Here is a 25,000-nt window from a genome sequence, read left to right on the forward strand (position 1 = left end):
TTTTTTGCAGTATTTGATTGTATCCTGCTTCAAACATACGTAACCTTATATACATAATTCATGTTTTTGTTTTATTCATATTGTATAAAGTTCGATTTCGGTATAAATTGAATCGTGTTCTTTTTTTAAATACAATTTTTTAAGTAAATAATAAACGAATTTTAAAATCCATGAAACAGAATGTCGTTTTGCTGAAATAATACCCCCCCTTTTTTTAAAAATTAATTCTTGTTTTTCTTTTCTTTTGGAATTAATATTGAATAAGTTCAGGTTCAGTATAAAATGTCTTTCTTATTTCTTTGTCAATGCAATTTTTAAAAGTTTTCTAACGAGTTTTGTAAAAGTCTTCCATTCATTATCGACAGTTTGGCTGTTCAACAGATGTTACTGGGACCTGTGGCATTACGTCATTTTTCAGTGAGCAGGCCTGCTTCTATTTATTTTACGATGGCCATGTTCATATATGCAAATTTTCTATTAGTTTAATAATCGTAAATAAAAAATAAAAGAGATACTTCCTTTTACCTTCAGAGATACCAGAGACATATTCCCTTGTTCTTAATATAGGAACCAATCAGATGTTTTATTTAAGAGAGAGAGAGAGAGAGAGAGAGAGAGAGAGAGAGAGAGAGAGAGAGAGAGAGAGAGAGAGAGAGAGAGATTATTACTTTAAGAAAAATGCACCCTGTGTTTTTTTTTACTCAGGTATTTTTTTTCTGTAAGATTTTTTTTATTTTTGTATCTAGATTAGCGAAAATCGCGAATATTGGATGTAGTTGTAAAACGTCTATGTATGAGATTATTATACGGTACTAATTGCTTCCCAAGCATTTTCTAAAAACACTTACTCATTAATACAGTAGAAATGTAGCAATATTGCATGCAGTTATGTATTTTCACTAATGAATGATAGTGTAAACACGTTTTAGTTTTGTACTGCAACAATATTTTAATTAAAAAGTAACATAAGCACAGGAGGGCAGTAAAAATTTACCCACTATATTCCAAAGGAAATATCCAGATCTAGCGGGAAAACCGCTAACTTGGCAATACTGTTTACTGAGCATTCGTTTTTATGAAGTTATGAAACTAGCCCGGTATACTGCCACACGATGCGATAGGGGTAACAGCCTAATCCACGAATATGCATGGCCGCGAATGGGAAACCGCAAACAGTTTAGGGTATATTATATACATATACAATTTTATAAATCTAAGTCAGTTAGATTTTACATGTAGAACCTGAATAATAATGCATCTGACACTGTTATATATTGAGACCCTACCAGTAAGTAGCGATTATGTTAATTAATATGGATTTTGACGAGGGCCACATTAGTACATGTCAGGATAACCTGGAAACAAACGGAAATAGATCAGCTGCTGGTGACGTGATTGAAGCAGGCTCAAAGGTTTGTTCCGTAGACAAAACTCGCTAGAAATGTAGGTGTCAGATGATGTCACGTGTTCGAGGGACAGAACAGAGTTTCTATTCAGTCTATCGTTGGAAGCAGTACAGACGAGATGTGACCAACAATGTAAAAATTTAAGTGAATGTTGCCTCGAGACTCTGCCCCATGTATCGCCATCATTAAAACTAAGTGAAAGAAATTAAGAATAACGCTTCTGAATTTTTGAGATGAGGATTGGTTATTCATATTTTTTGGATTCATCGGACTACTGTTCTCATCTTGAGTGTGATTTTCACAACGTTTCGGTCAATATAACCTCCAACCTTCTTCAGGTGTATCTTGTCGAACTTGGGAATTTAGATGGAATTTCGAGCAGTACCCTTTATTTAATTCATAGGGGTAGCATGCTCTTGTTCCATCAGCCATGACTGGATAGAGGTCCTAAGTAATTCGCAATTGTATTTTTTCGGTCGTTGAAGAATTGAATCTTCAGCCTTCAGGAGAATATCACTTTTACAAATTGATTTTTCCAAATACTCTAACCACTGTGCCACAGATCCTTGTTACTACCCCAGTGAAATAAATAAATGGTTCCATTCAAAAATTCTCTCCAAATTCTCGAGTTCGACAGAAACATTCTGAGTTCGACAAGACACAGCTGAAGAAGCTCGGAAGTTAAACTGACTGAAATATTGTGAAAATCACACTCAAGAAGAGAATAGTAGGCCAAATAATCCAAATTAAGAATTAATTAATTACATGTTGGTCTCTCCTCCCAATGAGTAAACTATATCTCTCTAATAAAACCTTTGAAATCTCATCAAGTCCCCATTGCATGAGTAGATTCGTCATAAACAGAAGATCAACAACCATGAGAGGATCACGGCACACACACATAGAAAAGCAACGATCAGAGAATGAAGACCAGCACATGTATGTATGAAAGAGATTTTAATTTAACTGGTCACTTGATCGCCCACTGGCGAAAACGTATACATGCAAAAGTGCACGTTTACATAAGCGATGATGCGCAAAGTTTGTGTAACATTTAAAGTGTTATAACACATGAGTATTTTCTTCTGACTATCCGATCAATCGAAACTTGAAATTCCAATTGAATTCACTGATTACATTCTTTATCAAGTCTGGCATTTTTTTTTTTCAATAACATACAGATCGAGACTTACACCGGTAACTTTTATTTGAAACTAATTAGGCAATTGCAAATTGTTACACGATTTCAAGCCATCAGGTAGTGCTTTAACTTCTCGTTTTTCTTCCTTATTTATTACTTAATATATAATTACTAGCGAGGGAGGGGGCGCCCGGCTTTTCTCGGTCATAAAATAAGGTTAAATATGATATTTTAATTTGACCATATATATATTATTATAGAGTTGTGATTTCAAAAGTAAAAAAAAAAATGTATTTGGGTACCATCAGCTAGAATCGAAACTGAAAGCAAAACACAGCTGGTGACGTTACCACTGTACCAACATGACACGCATATGAACTGATTAAAGATAAATTAAGATGAATGTGCAAAATGTATAACGATTTTTTTCATTTTTGACCCTTTAAAAACTATTTTAACCGGCTAAAGACGCATAAAAAAGAAAAATGGTCTATAAAAAATCCAATCATTTGAGGCCCTTAGTGCCGCTCTGCAACTTTCAGTTTTGGAAGAGATAGAATTTGAAAATATGGAGACAGACAGACAGACATAGTGAATTTAATAAATTAGATTACTTAATATATAATTATTTGTGGCTATAAAATTGTCACTTCTACCCATCCTGATTCAGTAATAAGTACGGCTGCGTCTTCTCAATATCTGCAATCCAATATTGCAAGATTATTCGCATGAAATTGGACGAAAAGAAATCTATAGAGACAGATCAGCCTTGTATGCTCTCATACCTATACCTATCTGACTAGCAACCGAACACTATATTTTTTTTAAGCCACAATTCGCCCATGCATTACATCATTACTGTTACATCTAGAGTTGTGCACCAACCACTACCGCCCCCTCTTGAACAAGACACTAACCCTAACCCTAACCACTACCGCCCCCTCTTGAACAAGACACTAACCCTAACCCTAACCACTACCGCCCCCTCTTGAACAAGACACTAACCCTAACCCTAACCACTACCGCCCCCTCTTGAACAAGACACTAACCCTAACCCTAACCACTACCGCCCCCTCTTGAACAAGACACTAACCCTAACCCTAACCACTACCGCCCCCTCTTGAACAAGACACTAACCCTAACCCTAACCACTACCGCCCCCTCTTGAACAAGACACTAACCCTAACCCTAACCACTACCGCCCCCTCTTGAACAAGACACTAACCCTAACCACTACCGCCCCCTCTTGAACAAGACACTAACCCTAACCCTAACCACTACCGCCCCCTCTTGAACAAGACACTAACCCTAACCCTAACCACTACCGCCCCCTCTTGAACAAGACACTAACCCTAACCCTAACCACTACCGCCCCCTCTTGAACAAGACACTAACCCTAACCCTAACCACTACCGCCCCCTCTTGAACAAGACACTAACCCTAACCACTACCGCCCCCTCTTGAACAAGACACTAACCCTAACCCTAACCACTACCGCCCCCTCTTGAACAAGACACTAACCCTAACCCTAACCACTACCGCCCCCTCTTGAACAAGACACAAAAAAGAGTTTCTAACCTAATTGTCTCCTAAGCTCCAGCCTCTGTCCCATCGCTACAATGTTGTACCCCTGTACCTGTTTCATAAATACTTTCACGAATTGTACCCCAACGAACTTATCCTCTCTCATAGTAAATATTCCTGACAAACCCGCCTAGCAGCAAAATACTCCCCCCCCCCCTTCACAAATGATGTAAAACTTTTTATTCTAACAGCTTCTTTCTTCGGACCAATTGCATTTGCAATTTCCTCTCTGATCCCCAACTATACCAACATGCAGATATTTAAATGTAATGTGGACAAATATCTTGCTGCTACTTAGGATACTCCCTATAAATCTGGCCTCTCATCATACTAGCCTGTTAGTGGCAATGTGCCTTGTTTGGGGGCGAATAAAAGGCGAACATTTTTTTTTTTTTTTTTCAAAAAAAAGATTGTTTTTTTTTCTCGGATAGATTTTAAAGTTCAAATACGAAATATATATATATATATATATATATATATATATATATATATATATATATATATATACCGTGTTTAAGTGCATATAAAAAAAAATATTAAAGATAATAAAAGAAATGAATCGTGCACCATGTGTAAAATTGAATAAAATTTGTTATAATTGTCGATTCCACCCATTTTCTCGTTCTGCCATAAATTTGTCAACGCCTTTTGTACGTTGTCAAACATGGTGTGCATACGTGTCAAAATGCTGCACAACAATTCAATATGGCAGGATTATCCGCATTGGATAAAAAGAAACTCGGATCTGAAATGCATTTAAGAAAATTATCTTGAAAATGGCTGACCAAACATACTGTAATTCCATTACAGCTGTCGTCTGACATATCAATCAACCATGAATGGGAATTCACATGAAAAAAAAAAAAAAATACACAAGCAAATCAAACAGTGAATCTATGACGATACTAAAAGTTAATGATATAAAAAATCTTGTATATACATTCCCTGTATTACATTTAATATATAAATATGATACTTATGCATCTATGTAATCGTGCTGAAATAATGACGTTATTATTTATAAAACCATTCTTAACATACGGAGAGAAGGGTGTTTTGTAACTATTTTGTACTTTCATATAAAAATTTAATAAATTAAAAAAAAAGTGACTTATACAGAATACGGATTATGCTGAAATGATAACGTTATTATTTAGAAAGCCATTCTTAACCTTTTTTTTTTAATTACATTTTCACCCCAAACAAAGCACATTGCCACTTTGGTGTAGGGGGCTACTATCAGGGGCAACAACTACTGGGGCACTATGTTGGGATTTGGGCAGTAAGATGTCCGTTCACGTTACACTTGAACTTCTACATGTCAGTACAGTTGGGGAAGCAGGGACCTGGAATGGAGTATATATATATATATATATATATATATATATATATATATATATATATATATATATATGTGTGTGTGCACCTATTTACTATGCCTCCCCACGGGACAGAGTTAGACACCAGCGTCGTTTTTTAACATGAAGAAAAGGTACAAAAATAAAAATTGTCTCAGTCGTGAAGGATTTCTCCTCCACCGAAAGAGAACAAGAAATGGAAGTGCAGCATCTGAAGAACAGATACTACACTTTGATCTTGACCAAAAGGCCAAGAAAAAAAAAAATATATATGTGTAAACGACCTTGTCTGTCCGTCTGTAGAATTGTCTATCAAATTACTCTGTCAATTTTTGGTCTACAGACTTCAAAGTTAATATATACAGGATTAGAACTTATGGAGTAAATTCAATTTGGCTTTTAGCTGGTAAAAATAGCTGCTAAGGGGTCAAAATTGAAAAAATATTGGAATTTGACAGGCGTAAGTCGACTAAACATGTACATTTATACTTTTAACAACAATATTTTAACATTTTTTAGATGCATTATGGACTTAGCTCGGATAGTAATGGGCCATAATATAATAATCAATAGAAAATTGGTTCTATAATACAAAATCTGCATAAATTAATATATATATATATATATATATATATATATATATATATATACTAGCAAGTTGACCAGCATTGCCCGGTCATAAAACATGCTTCAATATGATCTTTTAGTTTATGCAGACAAAGTAAAATATCATATGCGTGTGTGCATATCATTAATTATCATTCCAAAACCAAAAGATTCTCGTCCTGGATATGACCTAAAACTATATCCGATGGTGAGGCCCCAGCTTGTGGGCTTTGGGGAGTGTGGAGCCATCCTTTAATTGCCATTGCTCCTAGGTCCACTCTGACACGGAGTTGTAGTACCTGTTAGGGTCCCAACTATGGGTTAAATAGAAACTGTCTTGAAAAAACATATTCTACTAAAAAACTTTTCTTCGAAATCACTGGATTTGGCATTAAATAATCTGAAAAGGGTTGATATGTCGTAAAACAAAACAACCAACCAACCAAAATATGTAGTTAATTCACACTCGTAAATTTTTATTTTAATTGTTTTTTATAGTTAAATCTTACATGTTTCGTTGAATAGTGAAAGCCCACAAAACAACTCTTCAAAGACAAATGTATGTTCCTCAAAAGACTTAGATTATCATATGAAATGAAAAAGGATTTGAAGAAAACAATAAAAGGAAATGGACACATGCAAAATCTGCAAAAACATAAAAAAATATAAAAAACATAAAAAATATAAAAAACATAAAAAAATATAAAAAACATAAAAAAATATAAAAAACATAAAAAAATATAAAAAACATAAAAAAATATAAAAAACATAAAAAAATATAAAAAATATAAAAAACATAAAAAAATATAAAAAACATAAAAAAATATAAAAAACAAAAAAATATAAAAAATATAAAAAATATAAAAAACATAAAAAAATATAAAAAACATAAAAAATATAAAAACATAAAAAATATAAAAAACAAAAAATATAAAAAACAGTTATTTTAGTGTTTATAGACCCCCCCCCCTAATAATTGAATTCAAAACAATTTGTGTGTTCAATATGAACAAAGCTGCATTATATCGTCATGCATTTTTTTCTATCGAGGCAAATAATTTCTAATTTTTCTGAAGAGTATATACACGAAAAAAAGGCAGTATTTACATAATAATAACTGTTTGTTTTTTGTATAATGAAATGTATTCGTAAAAAATGTACCGAATTTTAATATGCTGGAGGAGCTACTTTGCTTGAAAAATAAATATTTGGATCTTGGAATGTAACTATACTGTTATTCTTATATATTATACACACACACATATATATATATATATGTATGTATGTATGGAAATGTGTATTTTTTAATTATATCTCACTTTTATTTATACCAATCTTTAATTTACAAAGCTTAATGTAATTACAGAGCATAAATGACAAAAGTCTATATTCCAAGTTTCATGATGTCGACCATCTTACAATTTATTCCTTTAAGTACATTGACATTCACAATTCTTGACAGCACTGGTTTCGTAGCACAAAATCATTAATTTAATTACTATATCAATCAATGAATCTATTTTGCCCTTCACTCCTCAGAAAAAAATAGCACCTACCAACCCATCAAAAGAAATGAAAATGCACATGGGCATGACTACAAAATCCGAAAATTGGAAGAGAAGTTGTAATTACCTTTAATTTTTTCTTTTATTATGCCATTTTTTAATTAACTCAATGATTTCGTGCTACGAAATAGGTGCTGTCAAAAATTGTGAATATCAACTTAAAGGAATAAATTGTAAGATGATCAACATAATGAAACATGGAATATAGACTTTTGTCATTTATTTGTTATATATATATATATATATATATATATATATATATATATATATATATATCAAAACGAACTTACCTTCGAAAGGATGAATGATATATAAACGATGAATGTAGATATTCATAAAAAAAATGGTAAACATGATTCTAGAAATTGGTGAATTTTCTTTTTTTCTTTCGGATGTAGAATTTGCCTTCCAAAGGCAGGTATGGAAGAAACGACATTCGCATCTTTTAATATGAACAGCTTAAATATGTTCTGAAATGTTGTAGATCTTGAAATCGCAGCTCAAAAGCGGACATATTAGTTTTTGTGTTCATGCCAGAGTGAAAGAACTAGCCTTAAATATGGCTGCCATAAATATTGAACTGAAACTTTGGTGAAAGCTCAATGTCCAGATTCAAAGAAAAGAAAATAATCGAGCAGGAAATGAAGAGATCACATAATAGAACCTGCTTACCTAGGCAGCCCACATCATCACAAACAACAATTCCAGAAATGGTAAACGGTTTTTTTATTATTATTATTATTTTATTTTTTACTTTTCCAATCACAAAACAAATAAACAACAATACTAATGAAAAATGATATTTTTCTATAAAAAAAAAAAAAAAAAAATGCATAATGTCATGTAAAAAAAAGTGATTTCCTTGAAATACGAAAATCTTTAAAACTAGTGAATGAAATTTGAAAGTGTGGGGTGGGGTCGGAAAAGACATAAGTAAAATCACCACCCACACACTTTTCATTTTATATGGTTAATTGCATACAGTGTACAATATTGGATATCTTTTATCTAAAGGGCAGTTTTATGTGTCCAACTAAAAGTAAAAAAGAAAAACACAAAACAAATACACTCAAAGTTGATATATTCCTGATCAGCGTTCACCTTGATGAATAATGGCTACAATTTAAAAAATTATTAATTCTCTGGTGCGGGTGGGGGTGGGGTGGGGGTATTGGTCCAGGTTTAGTTACGGGAGGTGGGCGGTTAATTTAAAAAAAAAAAAAAAAGAATCAGAAAACATATTAGAATCGTCCCATCATTAATCTATGTAAAGGGTTGTTGCATGTGTATATGTTTGTATGTCCAGGTAAAAGTCAAAGATTACCAAAAAAAAAAAAAAAAAGCTACAAAGTTGGTATATTCTTGATCAGCATTGCACTGGATAAATAATATCTAAACTAAAAAGTATTCATTCTTTGTGATGGTGGTGGTGGTGGTGGTGGTGGTCAATCAAGCCAGATTTCGTTGGAGGGAGGCTTCGATTTTGTAGCTATTTTTAAAGTAAAGGCGAATGACTTACATTATTATTATTTTCAATAAATTAAAATGAGAGAGGAATGGGCTGGGTGTAAGAGAAGGAGGACTGAAAAAAGGGGGAGAAAGAATGATAGCGAGACGGATTGAGAGAGGTAGAAAAAAGTTTATTAATATAAAGATGTTATGCACTTTTTAACTTCTTCTATTTTGATTTTATGGCCCCCGGCCAACACAGGGTACCTCTGCTAGTCCATTATATAAAGGGCAGATGTATGTCTGTATGTTCAACTAAAAGTAAAAAAAACTACAAAACAAACAGCCACAAAGTTGATAGTTTCTAGATTGGTATTACCTCAGATAAATAATATATAACATTATTAAAAAATTTCGTTTTTCCATTATTTTATTCGAACAATTTATTTACTAAAGGTCAGCAATTCTGATTTTCTGACATTTATCCATTTACATAAGAAGCTAAGCTCTAGAGTTACCGAATCAACAAAATGAAACAGATTTTCCATTCCATGCACAGTTTTTTTCCAAAACCTTTCCATCTGTATAACATGTTGTCGTGGGACTGTTTCCCCAACAACTACAACATGGCGATTTTCAAAATCCAATATCATCAAATATCTGTCAAACCGTTTCCTCATAAAACTTCCTCCATTGTCTTTAATCCTCTCAAAGTTCCATCCTCCAACCGACAATCTTATTAACCTTGTTATCCTCAAGTGGCTTTTGGCCTTGATCATTGGTGACTCGTTAGAATTAAAAAGTAGGCTGATCAAAAGAAAGAGGAGAGATGCTGCTCACATGATGAATGCAGGAAGGAAGAAACTTGCTATGTATTGTTGGGCTTGTGTTCAAGGGAAGGAGAGAATAAATAATGAAGCTGGAATTTTTAGTTATTTCTTTAAGTAATCTATATAAAAGACAAATGTCCAGCTCGAGTGGAATGGGCTGGACAGAGGTGTAAGAGGCGGTTAGCGAGAGGGAGAGATGAAAGAGAGGAAGATGAAGAGATAGATAGAGAGAGGTAAAGAGATGGAAGTTTTAAGACAAATATGTTGCACTTTTGCCCTGGGCAACGCCGGGTAGCTCTCTGCTTTTTCAATATAAAAGGTCGATTGAAATTTGTAAGTTGTGTAAATTCCTCTAGTTTTTTTTTACTAGGTGTGTAAAACTGTAATGAACCAGTATACATCCCTGTAAAAAATTTACATGAAAAAATTATGCTTCACCAGTGTTCATACGAATATTCACATAAAATAATATCTGAATTAGTGAAGTTTAAGAATTAAGAAAGAGAGAAAGAAAACTAAAAAATTTTTAAAAGAAAAAAAAGAAAAACGTATAAATCTAATATATAAAGGCGATATGTCTGTCTGTCTGTCTGTCTGTCTCCATATTTTCAAACTCTATCTCTTCCGAAACTAAAATCGCAGAGCGGCACTAGGGTCCTCAACTGATTGGATTTTTTATGGATAATTCTTTTAGGGATCTTTAGCCGGTTAAAATAGTTTTTAAGGGGTCAAAAATGGGTAAAAATTGTAAAAATCGTTACACATTTTGTACATTCGTCTATTTTTAATTGTTAATCAGTTCATATGCGTGTCACGTTGGTCACCAGCTTTGAATGCTACAGTTTTGTTTTCAGTTTCGATTCTAGCTGATGGCACCCAAATATTTTTTTTTTTTACTTTTGAAATCACGATTCTATAATAATATATACAAAATCCGGACAAATTAAAATATCATATTTAAGCGTATTTTACGACCGGATAAATCCCCCTCCACCCATTACTCGGTATATAAAACAAAAAAACATAGAAATAGATTACCTTTCTCAATAAGGAGAGGAAAAAATGGGCCTTAGGTTTATTTCTCGTAACTCTCAGTTTCCTTATTTTGTTTTTTAGTTCTCACATTCCATGAGCAATGTTTCAGAGAAAGGGGAAAGAATTGCTGCTTTCTAGGCCGGAATCTATTCATATAACGCTTAACATTAGCTAGTTTTTGACATTGAAATGATATTTTAATTTTTTTTCTAAGCTCTTTACATCAAATGGTTTCATGCCTTGTCTGGAACAATTTCCAGAGAAAAAAATTCTAGTTTTTTTTTTTTTTTTTTTTTTTTTTACTTGCTAATTTTGGTAAGAAAAAAGGAATTATGAATTAATTAAAAGTACTACTCAAAGCTATCAATGTTGACCAAAAATGTCTTTCCAACAATACATACGTTTTCTTCACATGCTGCCCCCTGCCATAGCTACACACTGGCATATTTTTATTTACTATTAATTCAATATTTATTGAAATCAAAAACGAAGTAATGAAATAAAAAAAAAATAAAGCTTTATTATTCATTCTCTTCTTCCCCTGCACACAAACCCAACAATACAAAAACAAGTTTCCTCCTCTCTGCATTCGTCGTGTAATCAGCATTTCTTTTCTCTCAATTATCTCAAAATCCACTTGAGGATAACAAAGTCAATAAGACTGTCGCATGCTTTGATTCCATCAGCCACGAACGGCTAGAAATCCTAAGTAATTTGTAATTATATTTTTGAGTATCGCCCACACTGAGGATTGAACCTTCAACCTCCAAAAGAGTATACCTTACAATTGAATTATATTGAGTACTTTATCCACTACACCACGGGTCCTTGAGGAAGGTCGAAGGTTACATTTAATGAAACGTTCTGAAAATAACCCTCAACATGAGAAGAGTAGTCAAAAGAATCCAAATAATACAAATCTTTTTTGGGTTTTATTTGTTCTTGACAGTATACATGCATACACATTAAAAAATAAAAAAATCCATCCCTATCGTGGGGTGTGGGGGGGGGAGTGCAGATATTCAAAATTCTAACTGCTCTCTTTTGGCTGATTCAGTAAAAAAGAGAAAATGGTACTTATGTTATCTATGTTGTGCTAAAATAATAACATTATTATTTAGAAAGCCATTCTTGACATGGGGAGGGGGGGGGTTGTAACTATTCTGTACTTTCACCTAACAATTTAATAAACAAAAACATCGTAACAATTGCACTTGAAGATACTATTTAAAAAAAAAAAAAATGACCCTAACTTAACGACACAAAAAAAAAAACTCATGGTGTGCCAAGTTCAAATCCACTTCATTCTACAAAAACACTTCCACTTAGAGATGTTGGCAACCTTCACACAGCCCCCCCCCCTCCCCGCATAAGTAGTCTATGTTTTTCTAGAGAGAATTCTAAGCAGAAAAATATCAGGAGAGGAGGTGGAGAACCAATGCCAACAACAAAATGAAGAAAAGTGTTTCCAGGATTCCCTGATTTCTTCCCTACTACAGCCGATCAATTTCTACATCAACACCAATTAGCCTCTAATGTGGATACGAAGAGAATCAAATGAGTTTGATCCTGGTCCAGCTGGTTCACGATCAATTTTCCACCACCACCATCACCACCTCATTCGGAGAATTGAGAATTTTCCAATGAAACTCAATTTGTTCTCGTTATCTCTTTCTTAATTAGGTAGACAATAACATATGTTTATTATTCGCATGTTGTCCAATGATGACCTTGTTTCTTTGCTTACTTTTTGCTCCAGATTCAATCCGATATTAATATTTACTCACTTGGAGTTTCCACACAAGTCATCATGAATGATTGCTCACTGACAATAACAAGTTTTGATAACTGTTCATTTTGCTTTATTGCAACAGCCAGTTACCGTTGATTTCTCACAGGCAATGATCATTGGTCTTCTCTGGAATTTGAGTGGCAATAAGCTTCATCAAAGTCACATTACTCTCTGAACTCTTCCGGTGGAGATCTGCTTGGTGTTTTCCTTCTTCAATCCTTCTTGATGCTTCATGAGCATCGAGTGTTGCCGTACAGAACTAGATTGCCAACATTTCTAAGTGGAAGTATTTTTGTGGAATGAACTGGATTTGAACTTGGCACACCATGAGTTTTTTTGTGTCGTCAGGTTAGGGTCATTTTGAAACCTTCAACCTCAGAACAGAAGAGTTTCATTTTACAACTGAATTTTATCAAATACTTTATCCACTATGCTACGGGCCCAGAAACCTTTTCTCGCAATTTATGAACAGCCCGAGTTTAAACGTCTATGGAACCAGATGTCATATTTCCTTTCTCACCTCTCTTCCTTGTGTAGTACATATGAAGTGCCTTCAATAAGTTTCCAGACGTTTCTTTTTTTTTCATATGGGTACTTTTATTGATAGTACACACATGAAACTCTAGTCCCTTTTGAAGTAATCTCCTCCGGTTGTAATGCACTTGTACCATTCCAACACTTTCTGGAAGGCCCATGAAAGTTCTCTTGTGTGAGTATGTCAATGATCCTCGTCACAGCCTCTTTCATCTCAACTGCCTCATAACGACAGCCTCTAAGGTTTTCCTTGATCTTAGGGGATAACCAAAAGTCACAAGAAGCAATGTCTGGAGTATAAGAAGAGTGAGGAACTGTCTTGATGTCGATCTTGGTGAAATAGATAGTCTGTGACAAGGATGGGGTTGTGGACTGCAGCTTTGGGACAAACTTTGTGCAAATCTTCTGCATCTTCAGTCCCTCATGAATAATTGTGTTATATAGGTAAAGCATTCCATAAAAGATCATCTTCACAACAAGTAAGAATAAAAGCAGATTAGAAGAGATTATCTAGTACAAATCAGTATAGATAAAATATTCTTCAAACTGATAGATATTTCCAACCTAGGCATAAACTTGATAAAATATTCAAGATGAACTACACTAAAACTAGTGACACTCACATAAAATCCAAAATTATCCAAAATCCAAGCTTCTATTTTTTCACCACCAGCACTCTGATCTCCACTTGGCCACAATTAAAATGAATGGCTCTCAATTTGAGGAAGCACCATACTTTGACAAACTCCTGAAACTAAACTTTGCTCCTGACATAACGTAAAATACATCAGATTTTTAAAGTTCTGGAATTTTTTAGATGACGGCTGATTGTTTATATTACTTGTATTGATCGGACTATTGTTCTCATCTTGACTGTTATTTGTGCAACGTTTCGGTCGGATTGTCCTTCGACCATCATCAGGCATGTTAGTTGTTATTTGGAAAATAAAGGAGAAAAGTTACTGGCTCCACAGATATTTTCGTATTTCTGTGAGTCAGTCTCCACTTTTTGGTCATTGTTTCGAATCTGTGAGAAAAAATTGGTTGACAAAAGGGAGGTAATTCTAATGAAAATCGGGGATTATTTCTCCTCTACGCCTGAAGACGGTCGAAGGACAATCCAACCGAAACGTTGCACTAATAACACTCAAGATGAGAATAATAGTCTGATCAATACAAGTAATTACATCAGATTTGTTGCCAAGATTGTTGGGAAAATGGTTGGATCATTCTACTGCTCCAGAAGATATCTCACTCCTAACACAATTCTCTATAATATCCAAATACATCTCATCTAAGGAGGAGAGCTGCTCAGAGCACCTTTCCTGCTTTAACGGTTTAAAACCAGCTTCAAAACCTGGTAGGCAATGCCCCTTTCTCCTCCTTTACTTCCTCTTTTTTCACAGAAGAAACATGGCAAGTCTATTTCTGCAATATTGTTATTTTCATAACTGCTGCTTGAGTTTCAATTTATCGTCTGCTTCCGTAAAACGTTTGCAACAAATACTTATCTATCTACAACAACTATTGACAATTTTCCTCACTCTATTTGTGCCTAAAACCAAGCGAAAATTCCATGAGCTGAGTTGTTTTTTTTTAAATTTAAAACTGTCCGTCTGTGGAACACAATTCTATACGGCTGCTCTCCATATGATTACAACAAGGTTGTTTTCAAGTCGAATATAAACAAGTTCGTGTTATGCTATCCTCTTAAATAATGAAATCCTATTCAATTTCCACTATTATCGATCATCACAGATGTTTAACCCTTATCCTTGAGTGGCTTCTTGGCTTAAGAAAAGGGAGTATGAGTGTGCAGTAGTCAATGGGATAATATCATAGTAATCGTTAGTATTGGAAATTTGATAAATTGGATTATTTAAGGAGATGGCTCATCAAGAACTTGTTTACATTGGACTTGAAGACGACCATATTGGATCAGAAATTTGACTAATATATTTCTGATACCGATTTCAATTAATCATCTCAAACATCATTTTAAATATATTTTTGTCACATCTGGACTTGCGCACAAACCTCTTATCTTCTCCTCTTTGACAGGGTATAAAAATGAATGGCTAACCTAATAAAAGAGTATATTTCAACCAACAACGTAGAGAACCCATATCTATATGTGATGTCATTGGAAATCTGCTTTTTTAGGTTAAAAAGCGCCAAAAAAAAAAAAAAACTGGAATTTTGCTAAAATCCAAATTCAGCTAAAAAGCAAAGCTCAGATCCTGCTACAATACATCCCAAGGTATCCCTTAAGCCAGAAATCAGATGGAAATGAATAGAATTTAAAAAATATATTAAAAGTACAAATAAAAAAAAAATGTGCTTTTTAAAAAAAAAAAAAATCAATATATTTGAAAAATATGCAAAAACTGATCTGATAGGGGATTGTTATAGACAAAATCTTTAAACCCTCCAAATATTTGTTTTTACTTCTTGAAAAGTTCTTTAATGGAATGTGGTCTGATGAACTCTTACCACTTGTGCCCGCTCGACGTACATACATTTAAGGACTTGAAGGCATTGAATTTTGCTACTTATCAGGTTAGTCAAGAGTATGTATGTCGAGAGGGCATAAATGCTGAGTGGCCTATCGGCCTTGATAAGTGGTGACGCCTATGTAAAAAAAGAAAAGAAAAAAAGTTCATCAAAGTACATCCTATTAAAGTACTTGTAAAACAAGACAGGGGTTGAAGCTTGGTTGACAGTACGAGACCTATCGGATTTGAGACTTTATTTTGATTCTATCTAAGAGTGAGAGACGAATGGTAGATGCACCAACCCAGATGTGGCAACAAAATTCCATGCATGGGCGGATGGTGGCTTTGTAAAGATATAGGATGCTCTCTGTTGTGAGTAATTTTCTAGCACAGTAAAGGGATCCCACCTTCTTGCAGTAGACTTGGCAATGTCCTCAATGCATTTGTTCCAATTCATGTTGCTTGTAAATGTTAGGCTGAGGAGTTCGAAAGATGGGCTCTCAGGTAGGGTGTTATTTGTCGTTCGTTGAGAAGGTTTTTTTTTTTTTCTAGTTTTTAAAGAAAAGAAGCTATGAGCAAGAGTTGTAAGTTTTAATCTCAGAAGAATCAGCAGACAGTTTGAATATTAGAAAATTTTAAAATAAGGAATCTGAGATTCATATAAAGATTCATGAGTTTAACAAAGCCGCAATTGCAGAAGGTCGGAGATCACATTGTCTGAAACGATGACAATAGTTGGGTGTTGGTTTTCAAAAACTAAATCTTTCTAAACGAAAAAGGTAAGGGGAGATTTTTATGGGCATTTCTCAAGACAGAACATGAAGCCACTTGATGTAAAGAGCTAACAAGAACGAAAGATGATTATCGCAAAAAAACAGAAGATGTCTATCGATCTTAGTTCAAGCAAAACAAACAGTCAACAAGATAAGAATTCTACAAGTTTACAGTTTTTGGAAAGAAGCTACTGGAATAAGAAACCACATTACAATGAGGTATCAAAACAGCAAATTAATGGAGACCACCAGACCAATGCATTAAATGAGCTGAAACAAAGGAAGCAGAGAATAGATCAGACAATTCTGAAGAACACATGCCATAATATACTATTACACTATTGACCCCCTCCCCTTGAGTGTTAGGAAGTGATTCATAAAAATATAAAAGTTGTCGAAAGTAAAAAAAAATCATGACAATGGTTAGAAATGATTCGCCAAGACATAGAGATATTTGTTGTCCGAAGGCTCGAGCTTCAAAATGATACCAATGTCATGAAAATTCGTAGCCTCTGTCGAAAGTTTTAGGCAGACATGCAAACATACATATATACGTACATTTAAACAGATTTCTGCCTTTTATATATATATACCAAATGAACTGGTTAGAAAGCTGAGCACGGAATACTAAACACAATAACTTCAACATTAAATAAACCGAAAAGGGTTAATATGCCATAAAATAGAAATACTGAACGAAACCTTGACTGCAATTTAAAAAAAAAAAATGCAAACTATTTTTAGTGTGTAGATAATGTGTTCACATCTTCAAAGGAGCCGAAAAATGAAGTATTTATTGGTGTTTTCTGCATTTCCTTTCGTATTCCCGGTGCATTAGTTATTCATCTTAGCAGCTACTGAACTGCTGACTGGTGTGCTGTGGAGCATAGATAATATCTCCTTTTTTTATGGGCAGGCGATTGGATCGTCTTATGATTCACGGATGGTTCAATCTCTATTTATATAAAATTAGGTATGTGTATTTATTTATATATTTGAATGCAAAAGATTCACGCCTAAACTAACCAAGTTTAGTTTCATGAAAAGAAGGTGGAAGATATTATATATTATTTTATTTATTTATTTTATTGGAATTCTTTGAGATGAGCAATATGTGTATTTAGTTATTTATTTGCGGACTGTTATCCACATCTTTATAGTTGTTGTTGTTTCACCACGTTTTGACCAACTCAGCCTCTGGCCTTCTTCAGGTAATTAACCATGACGGGATAGAAATACAGAGTCTCGTAACTGTATCCTCAGTAATTCCAGGTGAGCATTGCCTGAAGATAGTGGTTTCAATCCTACACAAAAGAAGGCCAGAGGTTTAGTTGGCCAAAAACATGGTGAGACAACAACAACTATGGAAGGCAGTAATTACTGAGGATACAGTTACTAAACTCAGCATTCCCATCCCGTCGCAGTTAATAACCTGAAGAAGGCCAGAGGATGAGTTAGCCGAAATGTATTGAAACAACTATGAAGATGAGGATAACAGTCTACAAATTTTTTTTTTCTGTTTTTTTTTAAATTCAATTTTCACCCCAAACAAGGCACAGTGCCACTTTGAAGCAGGGGGCTACTATCAGGGACATAATTTGCAGGGACACTATGAAGGGGGATGAGTAGAAAGATGTTTGTTCACATTACACTTGAACTTCTGCATATCAGTACAGTTGGGAAAGCAGAATCCTGGAAGGGAGTTCCAAAGACCTGCAGTTCTGGGGAAGAAACTATTGGAGTAAAAGGCTTTCTTGCACCTAGGGATCTCTACGGTAAAGGGGTGAGACTTAGTAGCTTGTCGGGTTTGTCGGGGGCAGTTACGTCGAGGAGGTACAAGTGTTTGCAGTTCTTCAGAGCATTCACCATTAAAGTACTTGTAGAACAGACAGAGGGATGCAATATCTCGTCAATGGGACAGAGGCTGAAGCCTAGATGACAGTTCAGGACCTATCAGGTTGGTGACTCTCTTTTGAACCCTGTCCAGGAGCGAGAGACAAGCAGCAGATGCACCAGCCCAGATGTGACAACAGTACTCCATACATGGGTGAATGGTGGCCTTATAGAGGTACAGGATACTTTCAGGCATATGTAGCTTTCTAGCACAGTAGAGGGAGCCAACCTTCTTTGCAGCAGCCTTGGCAATGCTCTCAATGTATCTATTCCGTTCCTGTAAACGTTAAGCCGAGGAGTTTAAAAGAAGTACTTTCAGGCAATGTGTTCTTGGCCATTGCTATTGGTGGTAGAAAAGGCTTCTTATAGTTATTGAAGGAAACAAGCTTAGTCTTAGCAGTAATGAATGTGACCATCCATTTTTGTCCCCATTCCACTACAGATTGGAGGTCATCCTCTAGTGTTTCTGCCATTTCCTTGGATATGTGTTCATTTGTTTTCCCCTCATATTTGTTATAGAGAGTGGTGTCATCGGCAAATATACCGATCTCCGAAACAATTTATCAGGGAGGTCATTTATGAATATCAGGAATAATAGAGGTCCAAGGATAGACCCCTGAGGTACTCCCACATTCATGTCATATTGTTTAGATGCACGACCGTCGAGGACAACTTGGATTTTTCACTTTAGAAGGATTTAATTACATTATGTATTCTTCCAGTGATTCCATATGATCTAATTTTCCTTAGAAGACCATCGTGCCATACCCTGTCAAAAGCCTTAGATATATCCAGGGCTACCGCTCTACCCTCCCCTGTTTTGTCCAGTGAATGGTATATACGTTCAGATACTACAGTTAAGATATCTGCTGTTGAACAGGCTTGCCTGAATCCATATTGTTTGTCAGTCAGGAGTTTAGCAGCTGTTAGGTGCTGGACTAGGGCTTGATTAACTAAGAACTCAAATATTTTGGCGAAAAGCGGGAGGAGGCTAATGGGGCGATAATTATAAATAAATAAATACATAAAAGATTAAAATATCAAATAATTGGATTTTTCCGCAAATAAATAAATAAATAAAATAGATTGAAATATCAAATAATTGGATTTTTCCAGAAATAAATAAATAAATAAAGATTGAAATATCAAATGATTGGATTTTTCCAGAAATAAATAAATAAATAAAGATTGAAATATCAAATAATTGGATTTTTCCACAAATAAATAAATAAATAAAGATTGAAATATCAATGATTTTCCACAAATAAATAAAAAAAGATAGAAATATTAAATAATTGGATTTTTATGCAAATAAATAAATAAATATATATATATATAAATAAATAAAGATTAAAATATAAAATAATTGTATTTTTCCGCAAATAAATAAATAAATAAATAAGATTGAAATATCAAATAATTGTATTTTTCCGCAAATAAATAAATAAATAAATAAATAAATAAATAAATAAAAAAGATTGAAATATCAAATAATTGGATTTTTCTACAAATAAATAAATAAAAAGTGGAAGACTTTGTAAAAATTAATATGCCTCCAATTTTTATGAAATTTTTACAATAGACATTAGGAATTCAAATATTTCAGATTTGCATTAAATTTGATCCATAATCATCAGACACCAATCAAGCAAGATTCTCTAAGTAAATTTAAAATTACTTCCGATGATCCTTTTAGCCTTAAATTTTGGACATTTTCTAGAGTAAAAATCAATGGATTTTCATGAAAATTGGAATAAAGATTCTAGACATAAGGTTTAGTATATTTATGCATTAATTTTAATCGGAACAGGTAGTTTTCTCGTACAGTATAAATAGTTAAGTTTTTTTTTTTTTCTTTCTTTGTTAAAACATTGGTTTGTACACTGTGATTATGCTGTATGAGAAATTAAGAGAAACGCAAAAGGGGAAGGGAGGTCAGTGAAACAAACTGAAGGTAAAAAAGACTTCTGGGTAACGCCGGTTAGGTACAACTGGTTAAAATATAGATACATAACTAGCATATTATATTTTAGTCCCGATTTATTTGTCTCATCACGAGGGCAAAGTTGAATGCAAACTCAAATTTTTTTAATGTAGGGAAAATCCAGCTCCCTCAAAAAGGGCATTCTGTCAGTCTAGAAGGATTTCTCCTTCATTGACCGAGAACAGAACAGATGTGTAGCATTAGAACAGATACTACACCTGGCTCCTAGTCAAAAAGCCAAGGAACATAGTCATAAAAACAAAAGAAGAATATAAATATATATATATATATATATAATTATTATTATTATTTATATATTTTTATTAATTACTATTTCCACTATATATTATATATATAGTAGAAATAGTAATTAATAAAAACTGAAGAAAGTGCTCAATACTGTTGTAGAGCAAATATGCGTTTTATTTTTATTACCATATCTTTCTGTTTAGTTACATTATTGTTTCAGCTGCCGTTTTTTTGACCGTCTGTAGCTTCCTCAGACTTTTACAGAAAACGTATGTATATATATATATATACATATATATATGAATGACAAAAGTCTATATTCCAAATTTGAAAATGTTGATCATCTTACAATTTATTCCTTTAAATACATTGACATACACAATTCTTGACAGCACCTGATTCATAGCACAAAATCATTCATTTAATTATTATATCAATTAATGTCATTTATATGTTATATGCTTGAACTTTATAAATAAAAGGTGAAATATAATTGAAAAAAAAAACAAACATTTCCACACACACACACATATATATATATATATATATATATATATATATATATAGTCATCCACAGAGAGACTGTTTCGCTGTATCACAGCTCTTCAGTAAAGCAAAACTAGCACTCATCCTGAGCTAGGGATCGAACATACATCCAACTAGTTGATAGTCCGCAATTTTATCGTCTGGCCCATGGGATCAGCGCTCGCAAATAATATCTTAAAATATCTTTTGATGTAAACATTTGACTGCTATTTTTATAGTGCTCGATTTGTTTATTTACGAACAAAGAGCTTTGCATTATGCTAAGTAAGCAGTAGGCAAGATCATTTATGACAATGGACTACTCAAAGAGATCTCATTTTGCCTGATGTGTAAGTTTGTTCCCTATGGACTTCAAAATGGCTTGGCCAATTTTTTTTTTATTTTTAAATTTCACACAAATATACTTTGTGTGTTTGGGAGTGTTCCTAGATAGGTTCTGTATCGGAATGCTGCCAATAAGCATCAAAAATCGATTAAAAAAAAAATTGGACCAAAGAAGGAACAGTCTGATTTCGACCAAAGTTAATACCTTATACAGCCTAACATTACAAGTGCATTTGAGAAACTTTTCGCACAAGCAGTTATACAAAATCAACAGCAGGTTCTTTGATAAGACGGGAGGGGGGGGCTTTCAAAATGAATGATTCCATTCACAACCATGAAACTTGACTCTTGTAGTTTAAACTTTAATTTAAGCCATTATACAAAAATAATTTTACAGTAGGTTCTCTGCAGTGCAATGCAGACTACAAGGTATTATAGACTAAATCACTGTGGAGAGACATTTGAAGCTTCTTCCCGGTGCACCGTAGTCGGTCCCCGACTAGAGCTGGCAATCAATCGATTTGGTTGAAAAATGGATGAATTCACTGATTTTTTGTGACAATAAAAGTATTGGAAGTGTGGACCATTCGTTGATCATCATTCAATCCCGGGCAACGTCGTGTCTTCTTGCTAATATATGCATCAGAATACAATCAAGAAAAAAAATGAAATCATATCTGGCGTAATGCCTTTTTGACGTCTGATCAAACTAAGCAACGGATTTCTCTTTAAATCATCTGTTGGAATTATACTTGATGGTTTTTCTTTGGATCACTTTGCGCCATCAATCAAACCGGATCACGGCGAAGAATTGTCCTTATTCGGATGCACTTATTAAACCTTACATTATACACAATAGGATTTACGAAGTAATAAGATGGCGTCTAAGACAAGATAATCCTCCTCCAATAATAATAGCAACCATCTATTATTTAGCCTTTTCCCCTTGCTCTAAAGCATCTATTTATCCAAATCAAAAAATTAATAGTTATAAATAGCTCATGTATCTCATGACATGTATTCGACTGAGCTCCAATCTATCGTTCCTCCTTGCCAAACTTTCACAAAAAAACACTCGACTAGTTACAATCACTATAAACAATTTCCCCCACTTTTTATCTGTGCCTAAATCTAAATGTAGATTCCATTAACAAAACTTGTTTCCCAGAACTGCCCGTCTGTGGAACACTGTTCCATTGACCTGCTTCCCAGTTGAATACAACATGGTAGCCTTCAAATCCGCATGATATAAAATTGATATTTGTAAAAATATTAGTATTTTTTTCCTACACGATATCAAGTGTGCATGATATAAAATTCATATTTGTAAAAATATTTGAATATTTCTTTTCTACTCGATATCAAGTGTGCATGATATAAAATTCATATTTGTAAAAATATCTGAATATTTCTTTTCTACACGATATCAAGTGTGCGTGATATAAAATTCATATTTGTAAAAAATATCTGAATATTTCTTTTCTACTCGATATCAAGTGTGCGTGATATAAAATTAGAAAGAAGAAAAGAGAATAGAAAATTGATCTTAAATTGACTTTCGTCAACCGTGTAACCCTCACTGTCCTTATTTTGTCCTTTAGTCCTCACATTCCATAAGTGATGTTCCTGACAAAGGGGGGAGAATTTCTGTTTTATGAGTTGAAATCTATCCATCTAACACTTATTGTTTACAAGTTTTTAACCTTGAAACAGTTTATGTTACATAAAATGGCTGCATGCCTTGTCTGGAGCAATTTCCGTTAAAAAAAAAAAAATAGTCGTATTTACTCTAGTTACTCTGGATTCTTACCTCAAGAAGCACCGATATTTTGTAAAATCAGAAAGAAAATATTAATACTTACCTAAACTTATACATTTGTTACGCCAATTAACAATTCTAAAAAAATTTACTTCAGCTTCCACAGATCCATATCTGAAGTTAAAAAAAGTAAATGTTTCAATTTTTTTTTTTTTTTAAATTAAAACAAGCAAAAAATTTATTAAAATACTGTAAACAAAAAAACACCTAAAAATAGAGATGTTGAATCTCTACAGTTCCAGGTGAGCATTGTCTGAAAATAGCGGTTTCTATCCTATCTAAAGCAGGCCAGAGGATTAGTTGGCCAAAACGTGGTGAGACAACAACAACTATGGAAGGCAGTAATTACTGGGGATACAGTTAAGAGATTCAGCATTTCTGTTCCGTTGCTGTTAACCACCTAAAGAAGGCCAGAGGATGAGTTGGCCGAAACATGGTGAAATAACAACTATGAAGATGAGGATAACAGTCCACAAATAAATAAATAAATAAATAGAGGTAAGCTGTACGAATAATTTACAAGATTCAGCATTCCTATCACATAGCGGTTAATCACCTGAGGAAGGCCAGAGGATGAGTTGTCCGAAACGTGGTGAAACAGCAACAACTATAAAGATGAGGATAACAGTCCGCAAATAAATAAATAAATACTTGAAAAAAAAAAAAACATTTCAAACATAAACAAAAAAAACAAAAAAACGCAACAAGACAGAATGAAAAACAATTGTTTACATTATTTATACAGCATCTACCGTGATATCAGTGTGATGACGTAAAGAAAAACACTTGATGACTAAAAATTCATGACCGTGAAACTTGCAGAAATGATGATGCAAATTTCAAAAGTGTCGTGAAGAATATTACGTAAACCCTAAGTCCAACCACCCACCATCAATTATAAAACACATTCCTAACTTGATCATAAGTAGACTTAGTAATAACTCAAGCGATGAAAATGCATTTAACAGGTCAGCCAATATCTACGAAACAGCCCTAAAAAATAGTGGATACAAAAATATCAAATATAAGCAACAAAACACCAACAGCTATAATAAAATTAAAAATAGAAGAAAACGAACTATAATTTGGTATACGACCCCATACAATCAAATGTTAAAAACAAAACTTGGCAAGAAATTTCTAGATCTTATTCAAAAACACTTTCCCGCAACCAACCCCTTACACAAAATCTTCAATAAAAATACCTTGAAGTTATCTTACAGTTGCTGCGAAAATTTAGAGATGATAATTAAAGCACATAATAACAAAATACTAAATGAAAACAATGTAATCAACAACAAAATAAACAATAAAAAAAGTAGACACCATGACAGAAATAAAACCAACATTAGCAGAAATAATAATAATAATAAAAATAATAATAATAATAATAATAATAACAAACCAACCCCGGACAAGAACAACCATAACATAAATAATAATACTAATAACGAACAAGATAAATGCAATTGTAGACACCGCCCAATTTGCCCAGTCCAAAATAAATGTCTAACAAAAAGTGTAGTTTATCAAGCAACAATATTTGCGAAAGAAAACCCGAATAACAAGAAATATTACATAGGCATGACTTCCTTAGATTTTAAAACCCGATACTAT

The 25,000-nt window shown here is 33.6% G+C and overlaps 1 protein-coding gene and 1 pseudogene across 3 annotated transcripts in view; both read right to left on the reverse strand.

Moving 5' to 3' along the window:
- Positions 1-25,000, reverse strand: part of LOC145241328 (G protein-activated inward rectifier potassium channel 3-like) — a 546,410-nt gene that overhangs the window by 179,279 nt on the left and 342,131 nt on the right. For 2 of the 3 annotated variants that reach the window (XM_080104162.1, XM_080104160.1), the window contains exon 3: positions 23,427-23,497. The exons of the other annotated variant lie outside the window; for it this stretch is intronic. The gene's annotated coding sequence lies outside the window, so the exon portion shown is untranslated. The remainder of the gene's footprint in view (positions 1-23,426; positions 23,498-25,000) is intronic. 3 annotated transcript variants of the gene reach the window in all.
- Positions 5,619-5,751, reverse strand: LOC145241846 (U2 spliceosomal RNA; annotated as a pseudogene).

This window comes from Euprymna scolopes, chromosome 20, assembly GCF_053919585.1.
Source record: "Euprymna scolopes isolate OS-2025 chromosome 20, ASM5391958v1, whole genome shotgun sequence".
Taxonomy (NCBI): domain Eukaryota; kingdom Metazoa; phylum Mollusca; class Cephalopoda; order Sepiida; family Sepiolidae; genus Euprymna; species Euprymna scolopes.